The sequence below is a fragment of the Stegodyphus dumicola genome, chromosome 2 (genome assembly GCF_044657685.1).
Source record: "Stegodyphus dumicola isolate Sdum_Otavi_A_Nest chromosome 2, ASM4465768v1".
Lineage (NCBI taxonomy): Eukaryota > Metazoa > Arthropoda > Arachnida > Araneae > Eresidae > Stegodyphus > Stegodyphus dumicola.
In genome coordinates this window covers 23,273,801-23,295,584 of record NC_140769.1, presented here as the reverse complement: position 1 = coordinate 23,295,584, position 21,784 = coordinate 23,273,801, and the positions used below count along the sequence as shown (strand labels likewise).

The 21,784-nt window shown below is 33.3% G+C and overlaps 1 non-coding gene across 1 annotated transcript; it reads right to left on the bottom strand.

Moving 5' to 3' along the window:
* Positions 1 to 1,727: 1,727 nt before the first annotated feature.
* Positions 1,728 to 1,843, bottom strand: TRNAL-CAA (transfer RNA leucine (anticodon CAA)). The gene is made up of 2 exons: positions 1,806 to 1,843; positions 1,728 to 1,773 (listed from the first exon to the last, which is right to left on the bottom strand). It is a non-coding gene; the product is annotated as a tRNA-Leu (tRNA).
* Between the last annotated feature and the right edge of the window lie 19,941 nt (positions 1,844 to 21,784).

Sequence of the window (21,784 nt, the reverse complement as noted above, 5' to 3'; positions counted from 1 at the left end):
ATATCACGTTCTTCGTACTTAAACCATAAAATTAAGTTCAAGAGCAATATCACAAAGTAGTTTTTAAATCGAGCATATCTTTAGAATTTCCGATGCGCAGTCTCACGCACTGGAGATAAAAATGTTTTTTTCTGTACAACGTTGCCATTGCTCGCTTTGAAATCCTTGAGTTTGTTAGTCAAAAATTCGTTAAAGATTTACAAAATATGAAATCGATAATAATATCACAATGCGAAAAATATACATACATTTATCCAAATTTGTCATTAATTTTCTCGGCCCACCAGCGGCCGAGAGCGGTAAATTCGCTGAATACTGGTAGTTCGGTCCGAGGTTCGAATACCTCGGACCGAATCCCGCAAACGGGCTGGCTGCATGGGCGTTTTCGTGGTTTTTCCCATGTGTAACGTGTATACGAGCCAGTTTCCCTTAGAAAGTCCTCCACGAAGGCATCCCTCACCTTAGGCAGATAGCCCTCGTGTGCTTTGCCATAATTAAATAGTACACCATACTACATTAGTTTTCTCAAATATAATGCAGGACTCTAACATTTGGTGGCAACAGTTTGGAAAGTGACATTTATAGTGAACCAACGCAAAATTGCAAAAAGAGAACAATAGTCTTTCAGGAACAAAGTGCGTTTGGACTAAAAAAACTTATGAATCTTTACAAAAAAAAAAAAAAAAAAAAAAAAACTCAAAGATTTTGAATTTTATAAATAAAAGTAGTATATTCATTGTTGCCAACTCATTATGTATTTACTTTTGAGGGGGGGGGAATAGCTGAAGCAAAGCTCCAAAACAATTCAGCTCCAAAACGATTTTTAAGCTTTAGATAAGTGCAAAGTTATTTTTTGAATTCCTTTTATGGAAGCTAAAATAATATAAATTAAGGAAAATATTAGAAATATATTACTTTATATATACCACCTATATATAATAATACCTTATAAATATATTACCTATATCTAATAATATCAAAAATATATCATTATTATTATTATTAGAAAATTAAATTATTAATTATTATATATGTGAAGTTCTGTTTAAATTAAGAAATCGAATTACAATTTAATTTAAGCAAAATAAATTTGGAAAAATGTATAACCTAAATTTTATTAAAAATAAAATTCTTCATAATCATTCGTTTTTATTTTAATGTAAATTATACAGGAAACAGAGCTCGAAATTTTGCAGTTATTCAATTACACAAAAGTAAAAATCTTATTTTTCTTATTTATGATGGTACAATGGTTATAGTATATCTTTCGACAATGCTTATACTAGTTATATATGACATTTAATTTAAGGAAAATCGTAGATGGTACGCTATGACAATGTCGAATATATACAAGTGATAGCCATAATTCAGTGTATTAGATCCTCTGCTAGAGTTGATCCTTTACAAAACTCTACAATTAGAAACTTGATTTATTTCCGCATTGATTATGTGCCGTTACCAACTGTAAGTGGTAGCTATTGATAACTTGTCCTTGCTATGCCCCAATGTCGATTATAGACTAGCCTCGATTCCATGCAGGGAGCAAAATATTTTCCAGCATTATATTAATTACATATTATAACCTAAATTATAATAAAAACCACAAAATGTTTCTAAAAATAATCAAACGAAATTATTTGCATATTTTACACTAAGAATTTGTTTAGTGTTGTGCGAGGTTTTTAGCCTACATGAAAAGCAGAAATAAAAAAAAAAAAAAAAAGACTTGTCAGAAGTGGGATTCGAACCCACGCCCACTTTCGTGGACCAGAACTCTCGCACCCAGTCATACGGGAAAGGTATTCCTTGAGTCTGGCGCCTTAGACCGCTCGGCCATCCTGACACACGAGAGACTTCTACATAAAGAGTTAAATCGAGTTATCTGCTACTACTTTGATACCCCTTTATTTATTATCTCTTACTGATAAAGGAATAATACTTTCGACATCGGCGGATCGGGAATTTTAACAAGCTTTCGTTCAAAAGTTGTCCGTTGTTAGAAACTGAAAAACTTAACGGACACATATGCACATAAAATTAAAAATTTCAGAGTGAAAACTTTAAATTGCAATCTATATCTCAAAGAAAAGTTTACCTTTAAAAATTTTGAGAAGTTAAAAAACAAACACACTGTCGTAAATTAAGACCAGTTTCAAAAAACAAAATGTTTCAGAGATAGTGATAGTGACGGAGGACGTGGCCACCACCCCTTTTCTATTAAGTTAATTAGGAGATGAAAAAAAAGTTAGAAAATACTTTAATTTTATAGCTCCCTGAAATGTTTAATATTCCAAAGGGCAATCAATGTGGAGATAATCGTGCAGTTTTATAATAAAAATTTTAACTAAATTTCTGAATTAAGGTAAAATAACAAACTGGAACAAGTATTAATTTAGAAGTCAAACAACAAACATTAGCGTTATATTTGCAAATTTTCAGAGGACTGCAGATTATTAATATTTTGGTGTGTGTCTAAAAATGCATTATGATAATACGTTCTTCGGCCTGTATCACTCTTCTTGTCATTTAATATTATTGTCTGCTATCTATTGCTTTTAATTTTAGGCTTTCCTTGAGATGTGATGGAGGCCATAAGATCTCAGTTTGATCTTTCGTTGCAGCATTTTTCACCAGGTGATCTGCAGTCGTGATTGGCTCCATGTGCTTAAATTCATTCCAAAATGATATTGCGATTTTTAGATTTTCTTAAGGGTTTTTATTTGGATAATATATCAATTTGGCACCAATGATTGGTTAATTATGCTCCGGATTTAAAATTGCATGACAGAAGTGAAACCATCAATTTTCTTTTTGACATTATAATGTTGCTTTTTAAGTACACATTGTGTGGCCTTAGCTATTGCCTCCCATTGAAACACATTATTGTTGCTGTGTAGGTGACGTTTCCACTAATATTCTATATGTTTATGACGTAGTGTTCAACGTTTGAACAATCTGTATAAACTTCTAAGTCGGTAACTAACGTGGAATCTATGCTGTTTTTGTTGTTGAGTTTTGGTTGTGTCTTTTTGTGACAGATGTATGTGTAGGTGTGGAGCTTGATATCATATTTGCCTAGGTGTAATACTTCATCATCTAAGATTGCAGTTTTTTATTGTTTGTTTTTTATTGCTTGAATTTTATTGTTTGAGGAGTTCGCAGACTGCTTCTTAATTTTTTTTAATTAATTAAGTTGCCATTTGCACTTTAGCAGCTGAGGAGAGATTGTTCTGTAGTACACCATCTAAACTAGTCCTGCAAAAATTTGCAAATATAACTCTGATTTTTGGTGTTTGACTTCTACATTAATTAAATTTCTGAATGTTGGGAAAGTGGGTAAGATTTCTTAAAACTACTAGACGTTTATGATTTTAAAATTTCAACCTCTAAAAATGTATTGAATGCAAAATTTTGAATTTTTTACAGACTAAAATAAAACCTTTTCGCGTTCTTTAAAAAAAGAGTAATAACAATCTTAATTTAGTGATTTTCCACATTAAAAAAAATATGCGTTGCAATCTGAAGCAGATGGGGAGAAAAGTTTTAATTTTCCATCTTGACGCACATACAAACGAAGTTTATCATCTTGGGGCACTTAATGACAAATTATTCTCTTTCGCATTTTTACTCCAACTCAAATGCTTATTAAGTAAGTAATTAAGTAATGCTATATCAAATGCTTATTAAGAAGCAGTCAGTTGCTATTACATCCAATTTCCGAAACTGAGTAACCAAAGCGATTACTACATTCTCTAATTGATATTCATTTTCTTTTCGTAATTTTCTAAAACCAACTAAAAATTTCATCCTCGATAAAGTGTAATTGAAACTAAAAAACGAAAAATAAAATACAATTTAAAAGACGTTTTTTATACAATAAGAGTTTTTAATGTATATGATATTTAATGCACGAAAAATGTAAAACATAATTTATGATATAGTGGGAATAATAGGTTAAATAATACTACTTATAAAATTCAGCTACAATTTTATATCACGAATAATAAAAGCGAGGGTCACCTAAATAACGAAATCGATTAATTAAACTAATTTGTGAACTGAATAAGCCATTATCGTTTTAAATTTATCATGGATGCTTCTTTATTTTATTATTCGCGGTACAAATTGTGGATGAATTCTGTAAATAGAGTTATTTAATGTATTATTCCCATTAAAGTATGTTATAAATTATTTTTCTCTTTTTGGTGCATTAATTATCATATCCAAAACTGATATGATAATTAATGCTCAAAAAAAGCTTCTTGTATAAATAAAAGCAAGCTTTCATACAAGAAGCACAAATAAAAGCTTCTTTTATAAAAACCTAATTTTTTATTATTTTGAATACGCTGGAGTAAAAAGTAGGAAGACTTTTTTTAAATTTGATTTAAATTTCTTTAATTTAATGTTAAGAAATTTCTTGCATATATCTTCGTTTCTATCATCTGTCCATAAACTACCATCATTTTATTGTTTGTACCATTGGCTATTCTGACTTTTGGGCAAATTCGCTGTACATTTTAGACCTCTTTACGTAACAAAATTGCTGGAAGAAGTAAAAGAGTGATTATTCATTGTTGAAAAGTCACTTTTCAATAACGGGTATTGAGAATTTTATTGATTGAGACTAAAAAGATCAAAGTAAAAAATATTTAAAAGAATAGTTTTTAAAACGTAATCTGTAATTTAAATCTCATAAAATAATTAATAAACTAAATACAAGAATGTTTCATGAAATTGAATGTTATATTTGTTAAAAGTATACATACTTGAGAAATAATAAATACCGTTGTAAGGTATTTCTCCAGCCTTCTTGGCATGCCTTCGCGATGTGGTGGTCTGAACGCTGGGCGCGTATTCCAGAGGTTCGATTCCCGGTGGAGGCGTTGTTAATTTTTCATCTTGCCTGCTTCCAAAAAAAATAAAATAAAATAATAACCAAATGTCTTTACACCTTAAATACTTATAATGTTTTGGTGTTAAGGGAAATACATTTATTCGTTATTTCAAGAAAATATTTTAATATATAGTAAGAAACCAGTACGCTGCGGTCAGAATCGCTTGTGCAGCCATTATCATTATATTATTGGGTATCAAGGATAGAAAAAAATTAAAGTACATGACAGTATTGTTAAACGAAGGGATGAAACAATTTTCAACTCGGATTTCGAAAAAAATTCACTTGCATTACGTTTTAAATTTATACCTATTATTAAAGATGTTATTGAGTCCCAAGTAAGAGCATAAATGAAAAATGTATAGTGTGAACACACACACGCACACAAAAAGGATGGAATAGTTCTATGTCTTTTGTTCTACCTGCCCGATTGATGAAATTTAACTTGCGTTTTTCGTCTCGAAAGCGCATGGAATATATATTAGATTTATATATAGCTTTATTTTCACATAGGTATTTTAACACAAAATCGGACTATTCCTGAAATGATATACCGATTTTTGCAATATTTCGATTCTATGACTCACATTATGCGTAAATATTAAATTTGATGAGAAAGTTACTGCGAAATTCAAAAATTTATCTTCGAGCACTTTTTTTCAGTTTTTTGCGTCAAAGGTTTATCGTTCATCCTTTCAATTTTTTTTTTACATCCTCTTTTGGCATTATTATTGTTTGAAACAAATATAACAAATTTCGAAACTCATATACATTAGGAAGTTTTGAATGAAAAATATGATTTTTATAGGTATGCTTAGAAATGCATCTTCTTTAAGATGACGGTAAAGCTTTTGTAGGTTATTTTCAAAAATCGTTTCGAACAATTTATGAAAATTACTAACGAAATATAATTAAAACTGAGAATCTAAAATTTTGAGAGCTAATTTTTTTAAATCTACTTGTATGATTTTTACAAAACTTGACACTTTGACACAGTTTGAGATTTGGAATCGAAATAAGGAAAAATTCGGTATGTCACTTCAGAAATAGTCCAGTTTTGTGTTAAATGCTCATGATAGAACAATGCTATCAATAAATATAATATATATCCCAAGTTGCGCTTCTGAGACATGAAAAGCGGAAGATAATTTTCGTCAATCTGTTCCGTAGAACGGGAGATGTTGATAAGTCGCTTTTTTTTTTTTTTTTTTTTTTTTTTTTTTTGGCTTTTTGTAGAGTCTATACATAAGTTCATAAACGTAAAAATTGTACAAAAGTGTATAAATGTATATATGTAGACCACTACGTTTAGTCTGGAGGATATTGGCTCTATCAGATCCAGTAGCCACGAAAGGCAACTTGACTTCCATTTAGGAAGTGAATAGTATATCATAATCATGAAGGCAGCGTTAATACTGCCCATTACGTTTTGATAAACTCGTCGTATCGTTCATAATAAACAGAAATTACACAAAATGCATGCAATATGGATGCGCAAGGACTTCCACTTAAAATAACAGAAAGACTTGCCGATTCTCGTTAAGAGCTTCTACCTTTTTACAAAACCTTTTTACTAAATTCCACTTTCCCATACAAGATGAGAGCTAGGAAAGCATCTTTGTGAATAATAATAGGGTTTGGTACTTCGTTCATGAAAGGTTGTTGCTCATGTGTCTGAGGGTACTCATTTCTATGATATCTGTGCATATTTTCCTATGACATCTGTGCATTATTAATATGATATCTGTGCAGCGGTGGCATAAGCCCATTAAACTAGATACGGACTATGTTAAAAGCTACATAATTACTTCAGTTCTCAAACTAAATATTCTTAAAACTAAACATTCTGTTTTACTTATGAATGTAGAAATATTTATAGATTTTGTGCCAAATATTTTATCAGACAATTAGGTTAAATTTTATTAAATATATATGTAAATGCTTCCCGGTTTATACTAATTTCCTCATGAATATGTATGTTTGATAACTTATGAATTATTTAGTATTTAATTCTTATAATAGTAGAAAAGTGTAAATTATCCTGTTTTCGAATAGAATTTTTGATCTTCCAGATCGTTTCTTGTTTTTAGTCTTACATTTCCTAGCAAAATAAATTTTGGAAATTAAGACTTAAGTATTTTCTTTAATGAATTTTTGGTTATAAATTAGAATTTTTTAAAAAAGTTTTATATAGATTTTTAAGGTGAAATGGACGAAATATGAATAAACGAAGACTAATTCCTAGATGCAATTCGCTACCAATTCTGTAGGGAAAAACATAATTAAGGTGCACAAACTAAAATTTGGTTATTATTAATTCTGGTCCTTAAAACACAAGTAGATAGATCCACAAATGTTAAACTAGCTGCAAATCTCTGATATATAATTTTGGGTTTTCAAAACTGTACTATGATAGCCCCCCAAAAATTAATTACACATATATATATATAAATACACATACATTCGAACTAACGTTTTAAATATTTCAAGTAGGTTATTCATTAATTTACAAACATTTCAGAATAAAACTTATTATATTAGCTTAAAATTGATAGTCCTACGAATCTTCTATATAACTTGAATACCCTAGCAAAATATTAATTAACAAATTACAGCACTTAAATAAGAAGCCACTTTATAAACACTTCATATTAAACTTTTTATATTAGAAGAAACCTGGTATACATCTGAAACCTTAGTATGATTTAAATACTATAGAAAAATCTTAAATTTTAGATAGCGCAATTTAAAAGAATACTGAATTTACCACAAGATTCTCAATACACATAGTTAAAAAAACATTAACCTAGTTAAGAATTATGCGTAAATTAATTTCAATATCTACATTCATAGAGAATTTGAGACATGGTCCCTCATCAATAATTGCGGGAGGGTTATGTCTAACTTCCCATTCCCCTTCTGTTTTGAAGCTTGAAGAGGGGAATCAAATCACATTACCCGAGGAGTTTACCCGAGTCACATTACCCAGTTTTATCGCACTTGATAGCCCGAAAAGAAGTCCCCAATGTGGAACTATCGAAGTCACTCAGGAATTAACGATTGTCGTAGAGGAAACTGTTTCAACCTCATACGCCGTAGAGGGGAACACATCACGATGATTGTAATCATAAAAAAACTGATGACACATTCACATGCTTGTCTTCTCCATCATTACAGGCTAAATAACAGTCTTGGAGCCACATTAAATGGCTGTCTAGTTCAGTTGACCATCATTCGGGATATTATTCATCGCCTGTTAATCTTCCTCATTCTGGCAAATGAACTCAGTTCGTCTCTGTATTGTCCATCTCTCTATGTCGGTACGTCTGTTCTACCATTTCTTCTTCATCATCGGAAAAATTCAGTCAACTCACAGACTATTCTTTCAGCTTCCTTTTTACTTCTTTTTTTACGATAGTATTTTTTACAATATATCCCTTTTTTTTAGTTATCAATCCGAACTTACACTTGACGCAAACATGACTCACGTTATCTTCCATTGGTCGAGGTGTATGCCATACCATTTTCTCGGAGGAACCACAGAGCAAACAAAATTATACAACTACGATTTGTCGATAGCTTCAAGAAAGAGACTAACATTTCCTGTCGTTCTCTCAGCGTGAGGCAGACTACCATTATACGAAATGTGACTTAAGAAATAATAAATTCCTCATATGTCTGCTTATAATTCCTTTCCGAGTCCAAGGCTAGGTTAAAGGTTGTCCAGGCACACAGGACTTAATATGCCCAACAAAATTCTCTTTTTTTAAAAAAAAATGGGAAATATTTTTACATTACACACTAACGTTCCGAATTTAGAAAGGAAAATGATATCTGGCATATCTCCTCCAGAAATTACTCTGCAGTGCTGCGCTTTCTTGATGAAATTCGTAATCATGTTTTCAGATATCCACCTACTGAGGTGACTACTGACATACTGAATTTCATCTTTAAATTTTCCCTTTGCTAGTCTCTCTGGGATTCTAACATTCTAGGATTTCTATGATTTTCGGGATGTGCACTAACGGTGTCATTCACTTCAGCAAAGCTTTCAGCAGACCCGCTGGATCGAGCGTGTAATGATTTAATGTCGATTGTCGAATCTGAGTAATGAGATGTCTTTATCAATTTGTGAACTGTTGTTCAATTAGATGCATTTTCACGTCTGAAGATTGCACGAAGCTTCCTACTAGTCTCTGCAAAACACTGGATTTCTTTTTAATGACTTTTTGCATTCAAAATTTGCTATTCCTTTGCTTAACGGTCCGTGTCGACTAAGCTGCAACAAAGCTGCGGAAGAAATGACAGGTAAAATGAAACTCGAAATTCTTATATTGAGATAATTTCCTGTTTTAAGCATGCAAAAATATTTTTCTTTAAAAAAAATAAATAAATACTTTATAAGCATATTATATTTGGTGACTTTGTTTGGACGTCTTTTATTAACGTTGGGAACTTGTTTATTATTTACACTGTAGAATCATTAGGTTTTTTTGAAGCAGAAGACATGGAAAAATGAACAATGTCCTCGCAGAGACTCGAAGCTGGACCACTCGAATACACACTGAATATGCTTCCAATTACACCACGAATGCATGCGGAAAGATGTGAGAAATATTAACAATGAATAAATAAAAGTGAAATAAATAAGTATGCTTACTGAAAAAAAACCTTATATGATGAAAACCATATAAATAAATACAAATATTAACATTGTAGAGCTACTAGGACTTTTTTATACCGGAGACGTGAAAAATATCCAGTGCCCTCACCGGAATTCGAACCTGCACCTCTGGAATACGCTCTGAGTGTGTTACTGTTACACCACGAAAGCACCCCCTTTTAAAGTGTGACTGGGGATGATAATCCTCATCCACCTTTTAGTTCGGGCCCCACTGTAGAGTCATTATATTATCTTGAAGCAGAAGACACGAAAAATTAGCAATGCCCTCCCCAGGACTCGAACCTGGACCTCTGGAATACGCGCCGAGTGTGCTACCGTTACACCACGAAGACATGCTGAGAAGGAGGGAGAAAATGCCTTATAACATGAACAGCAGATTATCAGAAGTCTGCAATCTTTGATGCATTAATTGCACTGATTTTCATAGCACTACATGTCATGTCTTAAATGTCATGTCTCTTAATCAAGTGAGTAGCGGTTTTGTGCATCCATATCATGTTAATGCTTACAGCAGCAGATATTAGTAAACTAATTCTGACAGATTAATTGAGCTCCGTTCCTGTAATGAAGATTTTCCTATAGGTACTGCGAAACTGGATAATAAATCTTGCGATGATGTAATTTTCCACTTGCTTGTAATTACAAGTCGTTCTAGAATTACAACACCTCTTAACTGTCTGAAATGTATGAAATAACCCTTCCTTGTGATTTAGGATTAGATACGTCAACTAACAGCTATTGGATATAAAACGTCTCGTTTCTGGCATTTGTATGATTTTAAAGTTTATACTAGTAGCAATATGAATCTTATAAGATATACTAATTAGGTCTTTTTGAATTAGGACTCGAAGGAGGACAAACTTTTATATATATATATATATTTTTTCGTAACGAGTATAAAATATTCCCAAGTATAAGATTTGGGAGACCGCATAAAAAATTAAATAATATTACTTGTCAAATGTTATTTTATTAAAACTGGCATTGTCAAAACATCAATATTTTCGTCATTTAAAACGCTTCTGTAATTTTAAGTATATGACTACAACCAACAATTGCGAAAATAAAGGCTTAGTAGGGCCTTTTAAGCCGAGTGAAGTATAGGGTTTATATATGTGTGTGTAATGAAATTGCGTTTGATGAGACGACATAAATGATTTGATTATGACTGCGGCACAATCTTGCATTAAAATTTTCGGTGAAACAGGACTTTCCCCATGATTCGCTGTGAACATAGAATAACACAAACCCTTGTAGATTTCCTTATAATTAGAACTGGCCTATGAATGCAATGACAGAACAATTTTGGAGGCACAATGTAAGATCTCTGAAATGTAGATTCGTAGAAGTACTGATGGAGTAGATACTTGATGTTTAGAGCGTCCATCCATTTTGAAGAAGAAGCAGTCGAGCCGGATTAAATGCCTTTTTTATTTAAATTCACATTTTGTGGCCACAGTCACTTGGCACTCCAATCGTGCCCCACTTCCAGAACATTTACAATTTTCATACTATTGCCATAGAAGCGAATATGGTAGTACATACATGATCGCACTAGAGGTTCTGGCCACTTTCTGCGGCTAATGCTTTTTGAGTTATGCGAGATAAATACATACGTACGGGAAGGCTTATATAGATTTCACAAAAAAATGCCTTAGATATCCACTTTACAATCCATTTTGGGAAGTCAGTTTCTTTATTCTGTCCGTACGTATAGACACCATGGGGAAAAAAAATCGAGAAGAATTCGAGAACGGTTAAAATAGGTATTTCCTTTGAAATAAGTTGCCCGACATTTTTTACGATTACAATATAGTGATTTATTTTAATTTCCTAATAGTTATTTTTATTTTTGAATAAGCTTTTCTTAATTTCTTATTTTCCACCTACAATTACCTGCCGGATTGAGTTTCCGGGCTCGCGTTTTATGTAAATGAGGTGAAACCAGTATTTAAGTTGAAGTGTCCGTCACTCCAGTAGAAGAGCCTAGAAGCTCTTAATAAAGCGTGTTCTGCTTTCTGGCCACATGCTTGCTTTAAGCTAATGTTACTACTTTCGGCCGTATTTTTACGTTCCTGCTAGTTTTCGCTGGTGATATTCAATAAGAGCCAACTCTGTTAACTATTTCTGTGCAGCTTCGGCTGGTTTTAGTTTACTTAGCATTAGATTAGTTACTTATTTTCCATCTTATGTTAAAGCCCAAGTGGAGGCTTCCTGTAAGCCCGGGCAGGGCCATCTGTGATTATCTCTAGTGAAATAAAGGGTAATTTAACCCTTCTTTGGACTTGTTATTAAAGCATTAGAAGAGAGCATTTAGTCACTAGCAGTTCTTAAGGATTATAGCTGCTAAAGACTACAAATTTAGCTAGAACATTGTAACAGTACTTCTTTACTTCATCCAATGATTATCACCACTCGGACTACGAGGAGTAAAACAACTGCAATAACTTTCATCCAGCAGCTTTTAATCTCTCTGACGGTATCAGTATAAACGACCAACCAATTCAGAGGTACAGTAATAACCTTTTCACAGATGGCTCCAAAACTGAGACCGGCACGGGCAGCGCCTTCTGTAGATTGGAAAATGGAGTTGTAACATTCGAGTGGAAAAGGAAACTAGGCTTGAGCAACTCGTTTTACCAAGCAGAGCTTCTAGCTATCAGTGCTGCAATTAGATATGCGAACACATGTCAACAGGAGAAATTCTCCATACTCAGTGATTCGGCATCAAATCTGGCGGCTGTCGCAAGTCAAAACAGCCGGAGTCCTTTGGTATACCGAATTCAGAAACAGCTTCTGACAATGCCTATTTCGCAAATACCTGCTTTAAAATGGGCTTCCGCTCACACAGGGATTCAAGGCAATGAAGCCGCTGACCTACTGGCCAAGCAGGCAGCCAACAGTACGGATATATTAGAAAGACCAACTAAACTTCCCTGGTCTCATATTAAGCGAACAACTTTGACAAGTTTGCTACAAAATTGGCAAAATAGATGGACAGAGGCAGAGGTAAGACGAAGGACATTTCGCTTATTGCCAAAAGTTAACTTGGAAATAAAGACCCACTGTGCTAGCCTAACAGTTCTCGACAGGTCATGGACCATTCCCAGTATATCTGAACAGATTCAGACTTAGGGATACTCCTTTCTGCGAATGCGGAGAGGAAGGCGACACGGACGATTATTACTTCCATTGTGTACATACAAGAACCTGGCACTTGAAGAAACCAGCGGACTGTGCCTGGGCAACGTGGACGTCTAACACATTCAAAAACAGAATAGCCCTTGATAAAATAGAGAAAATCTCAAGACACTGCGTAAGCAGAAACAACCGTGAATAATATTATGTGTCAAATGTTCAGAACTTAAAGCAGATAACCAGAATAACGCTTAGTGTCTGCAGTTATCAATATGTAAAAACTCTTATTAGGATGTAATATTCAACCTTGTTACTTTGGAGGCTTCCCCACCGTGATGGTATATAGTAATTCCGTTTGGTTCATGTCCGTGCTCGGAAGCCATCACAGCGGTGCACTCACTCACTCACTTCGTCCAATGAAGTAAAATGAGGAAAATTTAAAAATTAATTAAAAAGAGAGTACTTAAATGTATACTATTGTATAGACATTGGGTATTTTTTGGCAGCAAGAGAGATTGAAAAATTTGCAACGCCTTCGCCGGGAATCCAACCACGGACCTCTGGAATAAAGGCCCAGCGTGCATATCACTACACGACGATGGCTCGCTACGAAGGCGGGAGAAGTACCTTATACCATTTATAAATTGGATATTTCTACTGAAATATGATTCCTGAAATTTTTCACGATTACAGTACTTCCTTTATTTCACACAAAGAAGTAAAAAGAAGGGAAGTAACAGGAATGTACGTGAATGCATAACATATAGAAACGCTTCTGAAGCTATCCGATTTAGCTTCATATATATATTTCGTCATGAGTAATAAACAATTGGTATACATTAAAAATAATTTTTTCCAAGAAATTCATTATGAATTATTTTAAAGTTTTTAACCAAACTTATAATGAGAGCTTAGTTAGAGACCTCACTGAATAAACATAAATACTACTTTCGCAATAATTTTTTCTAGATTGGGCATTTGACTTCGAAAACAATATAATCCTAGATACGCGTTTAATTTATATATGTATTGTCACGCTGTGGAAAAAAGGAAAAGCCCCCCACCCTCCGGAAAAAAAAAAAAAGTGTGAAGTCAGTTGGGTTGTAATAGCATTCAGGGTAATTTAACTACAAACAGAAGAGAAGGAATCAAAGAATTAACGACATAAATGCACAGCACATAACGCACAAATTTATAAGAATATGAAAACGAAAATAAGCACAAAGTCATCATGGTTCAGCATTAGAAACAAAAGTCAAATCCGTAGAAACAAAGCACAAATGAAATTTAGATAATAATTAAATTTTTAAGAAATGTATGGCCGTTTAATTCCCTGCGAGATGTTTTTTACGGAATAACAGACAACAGGCTTGCACTTAAATTACTAAGGAAGAACGAAACTGTAAATCCAGAGGCAGAGAATATTAAGATGCATACTTTTCACAAGGCAATTTGCCAATAGAGAAAGATTAAACAAAGCGCGTTGTATTTTATTACGAATTGAGGCGGAAACTAACTGCATCCAAAAATTCAATTATTCATAAAGAATCCTTTATTATATTTTATTATATTGGCTAAATCACTATGTATTCGTTAAAGAAAACTTTCATACAATGCATACATTTCATACGATCAATATGAATACGCGCATACGTGTCCACAGACACCCATATGTATTTAATAATAACATATGATAAAATTACACATTTCCTATTCTAAAGGAAATGCAAGAAAAATGCAAATAATAATATTTCGTAAAACCAAGTCTCTATTCTAAAGAAATGTAAGAAAAATGCAAATAATAAAGAAAGGCTTCTATAATATAGACCGCAATTTACATGTTTGCGAACTTACCTATTTCTAGCTTTAATATGGATTGGTTCGAAGCCTAAAGAACCGACGAAGCTTCATTAAAGCAAATACATGTAATCAGGTAATGCGATAGTTGTTTAAAATACGCAGGAAATTAGATAAGCCATTTCATAAAATATTGAAACATTTTTTAATCATAAAACAAACAACTATATTCGGAATTCTTCAAGCCTATGAATAAATTTAGTAACTTAACAATGTTTTCAAAAACAAAAAATTAATGAAACATCTGAAAGCTTTCAGATTTTATATTACGCTCAAAGGGGCATTTTTTAACGTTTTGTGTTACCTTTATTTGTTAAATGTCACGTTCTTCGCACTTAACCCACATCATATGAAGCACTGAAAAAGTTAATACATTTTTTTTATAAATTTTTAAATATGTGTTTCTCTAAGTCTACGCATTCATATGAAATCAAAAAACTTAAAAACTTTTTCATTAGTTTCAACTCATTAGTTTTATTAATTTAGCCTGCTCTAAACATAGGACAATTATATAATCCACTGCAAATCCTTCTTACTTAGGTGTAATGGGAGAAAGCATCTTAAGCATAGTCCAACGTTATATTTTTTTATGGATAGTTGTTTTGCTGCACAAGATTTTAGGCATCATCTTTGTCTGTTTTATGGCTTTTCGCACAATATGTTCACTTTGAAGCTTTAGGAAATCTTCATTAACCTTGCAAGGAATTTCTCCCACCTTCTTAACGTGCCTTCGTGGTGTAGTGGTCTGCAGACTGGAGGGGGCGTATTTTAAAGGTCCGTGGTTCAATTCTCGGCGAAGGCGTTGCTCATTTTTCATCTCTCTTGCTTCCAAAAATGCCTAATGTCTCTACAGTGGCGCCCGAACGAAACGGATTGTGGATGATGATCCTCCACACCTGGGATTCGGTGATTGGGTCCCCTAAATCCCCACTCGCCCTTTAAAAGGGGTGTTTTTAGCGTGCCTTCGTGGTGTAGTGGTCTGCACGCTGGGCGCATATTCCAGAGGTCCGTGGTTCGATTCCCGACGAAGTCGTTGCTCATTTTTCATCTCTCCTGCTTCCAAAAATACTAGTGTCTCTACAACTATTTGAACACCAGGTTTCTGCAAGATAGCTGCCTTGAAATAGAAAGTCCCGAATAGGCAACTGTTACGTGTCTTCGAAAATTTAAGCAGGCTAAGATTATCATCATTAAATAAGGGATTGAGCTTCGATGAAGCAACAGATGCTCTTTCAAACGCATTACCAATTTAAGACCGGTACCCTTTCTTTCCTTGAATTGAAGTAACATAAGCTGCTGCATGAATTTCATATATATCAACTCTTTTTATATTTATTGTAGGATACAAAGCACATTGGTTTCTTTAGCTGTTTTCTGCCACCATTTACTCCTTTTTCTATGGTTGACACGTTTTGTTTCTTCGAAATTGAACATTACTGAAACAACATGACTGTAATTCCATCGAACTATTGCAACTTTGTTTTATGAATCAAAACTGCCCATTCTATTTCCCATTCTATTTCTGACACTGATTTAGAGGTGGCCATTTAGACATTCTGTGTTCTCTAACGGTACCTAAGAAATTTTTATTTGCAGGCATGGATAATAATTCTTGGGCAGTAAAGAAATTATCCATATAAATCTCATGTATCTCAGGTTTTGTAATTATTGACAGCAAATTCTGAACAACTGTATGAGAAAATGGCTCATTTACGATTCTTTAAGTCGGCTTTTTCTTTTGTGTCTGTGGATTTTTATTCTTTTCCAAAATTCAAGCAAGCAAAAAACGAGAGAAATTTAATCTACTTGAATGAATTTCAGAATGAATCAATGTTCGACTTCATGAGTCAATGTTCGAAACATTCACTAAAAATCCCTTCCCCACATTTCACACACCTGTCTGTCACGTGATGTGCACCTGCCAGCTAGATTAAAGTGCCTGGGTTAGTTGTAGAATAGCAATGTTTTAAATGTAACAGAAACAGAAAGGATTCTCTTCATTACAAACTGATGAGAATTTGGTAGTAGTGGAATTTTACCATCGTCCTATTTTTAGGGCAGTTCAAGATGCAAGAAAAATTTATCTTTTAGGCAGAAGGTTTTAATAATGTTTTTTAATATTATCTCAGTAAATGTATATGTATGTTTTTCTTCGAGCTCAAAATTTTAATCAACTTGTAAGTTGAAAACCCATCCAAAGAATTCTGCAAAAATCCCTATTTAAAAAAAAATAATAAAAATATCTAAATTAATTCACTTGCGACAAAGACAGATATATAGTTAAATGAATCTTAAGTAACATAGAAGGTATTTCTCCCGTCTTCCTCGCGTGCCTTCGTGGTGTAGTGGTTCTGCACGCTGGGCCGGTATTCCAGAGGTACGTGGTTCGATTCCCGGTGCAAGGCGTTTGCTATTTTCATCTTTCCTGCTTCCAAAAAATACCTAATGTCTCTTCAAATAAATCATCTGTAATTTGAATTAAATTACTTCAAAGATTTTATACAAAGACTATTTATGTGTGCTGTCCTATTTTTAGGACGATGAGGAAATATGGGTTAAACTATAACATTCAATTCAACAGAATTATCACCAAATAGTTTAAAAAGATGATATCTTTAGAATTTCTGCTACACAGTCTCGCGCGCTAGAGATAATTTTATTTTATTTTATTTTATTTTTTTCCCGTACAGTGCTGCCATTGCTCGCTTTGAAATCGCTGAGTTTCTTAATCAAAAGCTCTTAAATGCTTTACAATATATGAAATGGATAATAAAACAAATTCCAAATTTGGGCTTCCAGATGCCGATGTTCGGGTGGAGATGGACGTTATTCAAAACTGGATGGCTCTGTGTACCGTTTTTTTATCACATTCTGAGAAACATACATACATTCATGCAGATTCTTCATTATTTAATTTCTTTAAATGTAATACAGGGCAATAATATTTGGTGGCAACAATTTGAAAAGCAAAACACCACAAAATGTCAAAACGAAATTAATAGCCCTTCTCGGCTAACGCCCTTTAAGCTAAAAATTTCATCAGTTTTGTGGAGATTATTGGTTACATGCAAATTTGATATCTAGGTGCTTTTTGTCATATTTCGTCTGCATGTGAAGTTTTCATACCTGAATACAGTGAAATATTTTATAACAAATCTGCTGAATTAGAAAAATTAAAGTATAACAAAAACAATAATTTAAACTCCACGAAATCAATCTCCAAATTTGCTGCCACGTATTCGCGATTAATGCAGAAACTTCCAAACATTTCGAACATCATAATTAATAATTCAGAAATAATTACAGAGATCATACTCCGGAGCAGCATTTTATTTTCAATATCATTAATTAAATTGTCAACCGATTTCATTTCAAGAAGCCAATATCATCCATTAACTTACTTTAATTTTATAATTTCCCCTTTTCGCTTTCATTCCTACCACTCGCATTAGGAACTTAATAACTTAGCTGCCAATCATTAGAATTGCTTTTTTGATCAATGATCGTCAGCAATGCTTCCCATCCTCTAGAATTCATCACATAATATTCGAGACTTCGATATGAGTTATCAATAAATTTGTTCTGCAACTAATATTCGCAAAGGGAGGAAATGATGTGAAGTAATTGTTATTCACTCAACATAAATGTTTCGAATGTACGTGAAAAGCGAATGAAATGAAGCTTCAGTATGGAAGTTTTCTGATTAAGGCTTGGGAGTCAGATTTGGAGCAGCACACGAATCCCGTTCTGTAGCAGTAAATTCTTTAATACTTGTTCTGCTGAAAGAAATGTCTCCGTAAAACGAATTAAACTATATTAATTTGGTTTAATTCAATCTACTTGCGATATTGTGACCGAAAATAAAGCTCATTTCAAAATTTTAAAAAGATAGTGCTGTGATATAAGCTGTGATGTAACAGGAAATATCTGCAGAATAATCTAAATTGAAAGTTAAAGTAAGCTTAAATATCAGTACAATAAAAATTTTGAAATAGAGTGTGCATTTGAAATAAAGTCATGGTATATATTTGATCGGTCACTGGAAATTGACGAAACAAGATAGAAACATGAAATCCTCTCCAAATAAAAGGAAAACTCTCCAACACACATCTAAGCGCCATTCAAGTTCTTCCCATACATCGTTAAGGACGCCTGGTATAACAGAGTGATTAGCACCTATGATTCTCTGTTTTAAATGATTAACATGTACACATGTTCTTTCACATAACCCCGCAAGTAAATGTCTAACGGCGAATCCACTACTGCGCAGTTCGCGATGTTACGTCACCACTTGTGTCCTCACGCTCTTTTACATATCATACTACGAAAACTTGGAGAATTTTCCTTTTATTTGGTGAGGATTTCACATTTCTATCTTGTCACCTGTCAAGAATGCACCATAACATTACGGACACACTTTTAGGCTTAGGTACTGTTTTTATCAGGAACAGAAAATTCGAATTTTTTAGCACTACAAATATCCAGGAAGATTCGAAACTGGGGAAAAACTGTAGTCTTCATGTATTTTTCGTCATGCGAAGTTTTCGAATACTGACATAAAAAAAAATAAAAAAAAGGTTTTTACTCAAATTCTAGAAAGGTTAGTCTAGTAAAAGTCTAAAAAATTTAAAGAAAGGAAAGAGAAAACAAAAACTCCTCCCGCTGCAATATTCATGTGACCTAGATCCCCAGGATCAACCTCTGAATGCTTTAACGAACTTTTAAAATAATCAAATGTTTTATTTTGATACTCTATATTTATCAGCTCACCGTATTACTAATTTGCTTTAAAATTAACAGCAAAATAATCTATAAATTTGATTTGTTTCGAAATTCGGTTTGGCTCACTTCTTTTGCAACTAATTAAATCAAAAGCTGCAAAGAAGATAGAAGGGAAATGTCTACAAGTCAGAATGGAATTAATAGAGAGATCTAAATTATTATTCTTGCGCGAAGGGAAAGGAATGTTTAACAACCTATTTGCTGCCAGTTAGCGATCAACTTGTAACTCTATTGGCAGAAGCTACTCATATAATTTTTAGATAAAAAGCTACCACAGAAACACTCGGAAAAGAAATTTTTCTACTGCTTATGTATTTGGGAAAAACAAATGTTATTTTGTTGTTGCATAACAATATACCATATATTCCGACATGTAACGCTCACATATAATTTCAAACTACATTTATTAATTTTTAGTTGTATTCGCCCAATAACGTCAGTCGTTTCCTTTAGGAAGAAATATGAAAGATACACGTGTGATACTAATATTATCATTTGAAGTCATTCATTCGAACATTTTTCCCACGTGTTCAAACAACTATATAAATTGTCAGGGGAACAATTCATGTATGGCGGTGAATCCTTGAGTAAATAATTCTGCAAAGAAGATGTTGTATTCAATGCAGCTGTGCACAAGAATGTCATTCTAGGGTTTTTGAGAAAAGAAGGACAGAATCTCGGGCACGAATTAACCCTTCCGACCCGAATGAATTCCCGGAATTAGTAGTCAGACGTTTAAGTCGTTATTTTGCAGTAAACATCGAAGGTTTTAGTAAATCGCATTTGCTTTAGTTTTAATGCAGTTTATCTAGTGTTCCTTTTAGTATGTAGTTAATATGGATCCTGCCAATCGAAAAAACGCATTTTTGGTTTAAAATGCAAAGTCATTCATTTTGTGAGAGAAAAGAGGAAGCATGCTTGGTGTTGCGAAGGATGGAGCGGATGATGATTATTTATTTATGAATCAGAATAACAATGATGGTGAAGATGAAACAGAATTCTATGATGTTCCTGAAGATATAAAGGAAGATGAACAAGTCGAACTTTTTATGTTAACCATAATGAAAAATGATTTTTAAATTCATGAGGTATCTCATTAATAAGTTGTAAGGACATTAGGTATTTTTTGAAAGCAGGAGACATGAAATATGAGCAACGCCTTCGGCGCGACTCGAACCACGGACCTCTCGAATACTGCTTTTAAAGGGCTACTGGGGTTTAAGATTACCCAATCGCCAAATCTGGTGGTTGAGCTTCATCATCCACTATCCTTTTAGTTCGGTCGCCAGTGTAGAGTCACCAGGTACTTTCGAAGCAGGAGAAATGAATAACGAGCAGCACCCTCGCCGGGACTCGAACCACGGACCTCTCGAATACGCTTCGAGCGTGCTGATCACTACACCAGAAAGGCATGCTAAGAAGGCGGGTGAAATACCTTATTAGGTTTATGTAAAAAAGCTAATTTTTGTATGCTGATTGTGTCCTTATTTTAATCTGTCATTTTTATACCCGGCGTATAACGCGCAAACGGAAATTTCGATCTTACTTTTTGCATTAAAAATACGCTTTATAAGCTGGAATATTCGGCAAATAAATCAATCATTGTAAGTCTTCGGAGTAGGGTGGTATCTCAACATACTATTCCCTAGGCTCTCGGGAGAAATTTTTAATTTATAATAGAAAATTTAAGAATTGTAAGAAAAAGGGAAAGGATTGTAAGAAAAAGGGAAAGGATTGTAAGAAAAAGGGAAAGGATTGGGTATATAGAAGAAAACATCGAGAAAAGCAATTACTTAAAGAAAATGTTTCGAGGCCTTTTGAAAAGAAAAAAAAAATAATTCCAGGTTCTGTGACAATAACGTGTAATGAGGGTAGTTACCTGTTACTGTAATAAGGAAATTTCCCTAGGCATTTTCCCTGCTCGAAACAGAAACTGATAAAAGTACTACTCGTGAAATTTATCAAAAGAAAAATCAGGTTAAGATACTTTAGAAGTCGAAATACCAGGCTGAACTGCCATTTAATCACTTGAAATTGGATTGAGCTAGTTATAGTGTTGTTTTCAAAATCTTTTATGAATTTTTTTCCAATGGCATCGTGCGCAGTTTTCAAAGAAAGAGCTTTTTATCAGAGATATCAGCTCAAGTTTTAATAATATTGCTGAGACACGTACTGTGACAACATTTATTGTAATCAACAATTTTTAATGGTATTGTTGGTGACCCATACAGATTCTGTATTGTCTTTCATCTCTAAAAAATGCATTCGCTTTTCGATGTAATTAGTACGATTAAATTTAATGGAAAACAAATGTATAAGGAGATAAATGAATATAGATGAATAACTTGATAATCGCATTCTAATGAGAGTAATAGAAGCTGAGCAGCAAAATAGGTGTTCAAATTCTTCATTGTGTACTTTTAGCT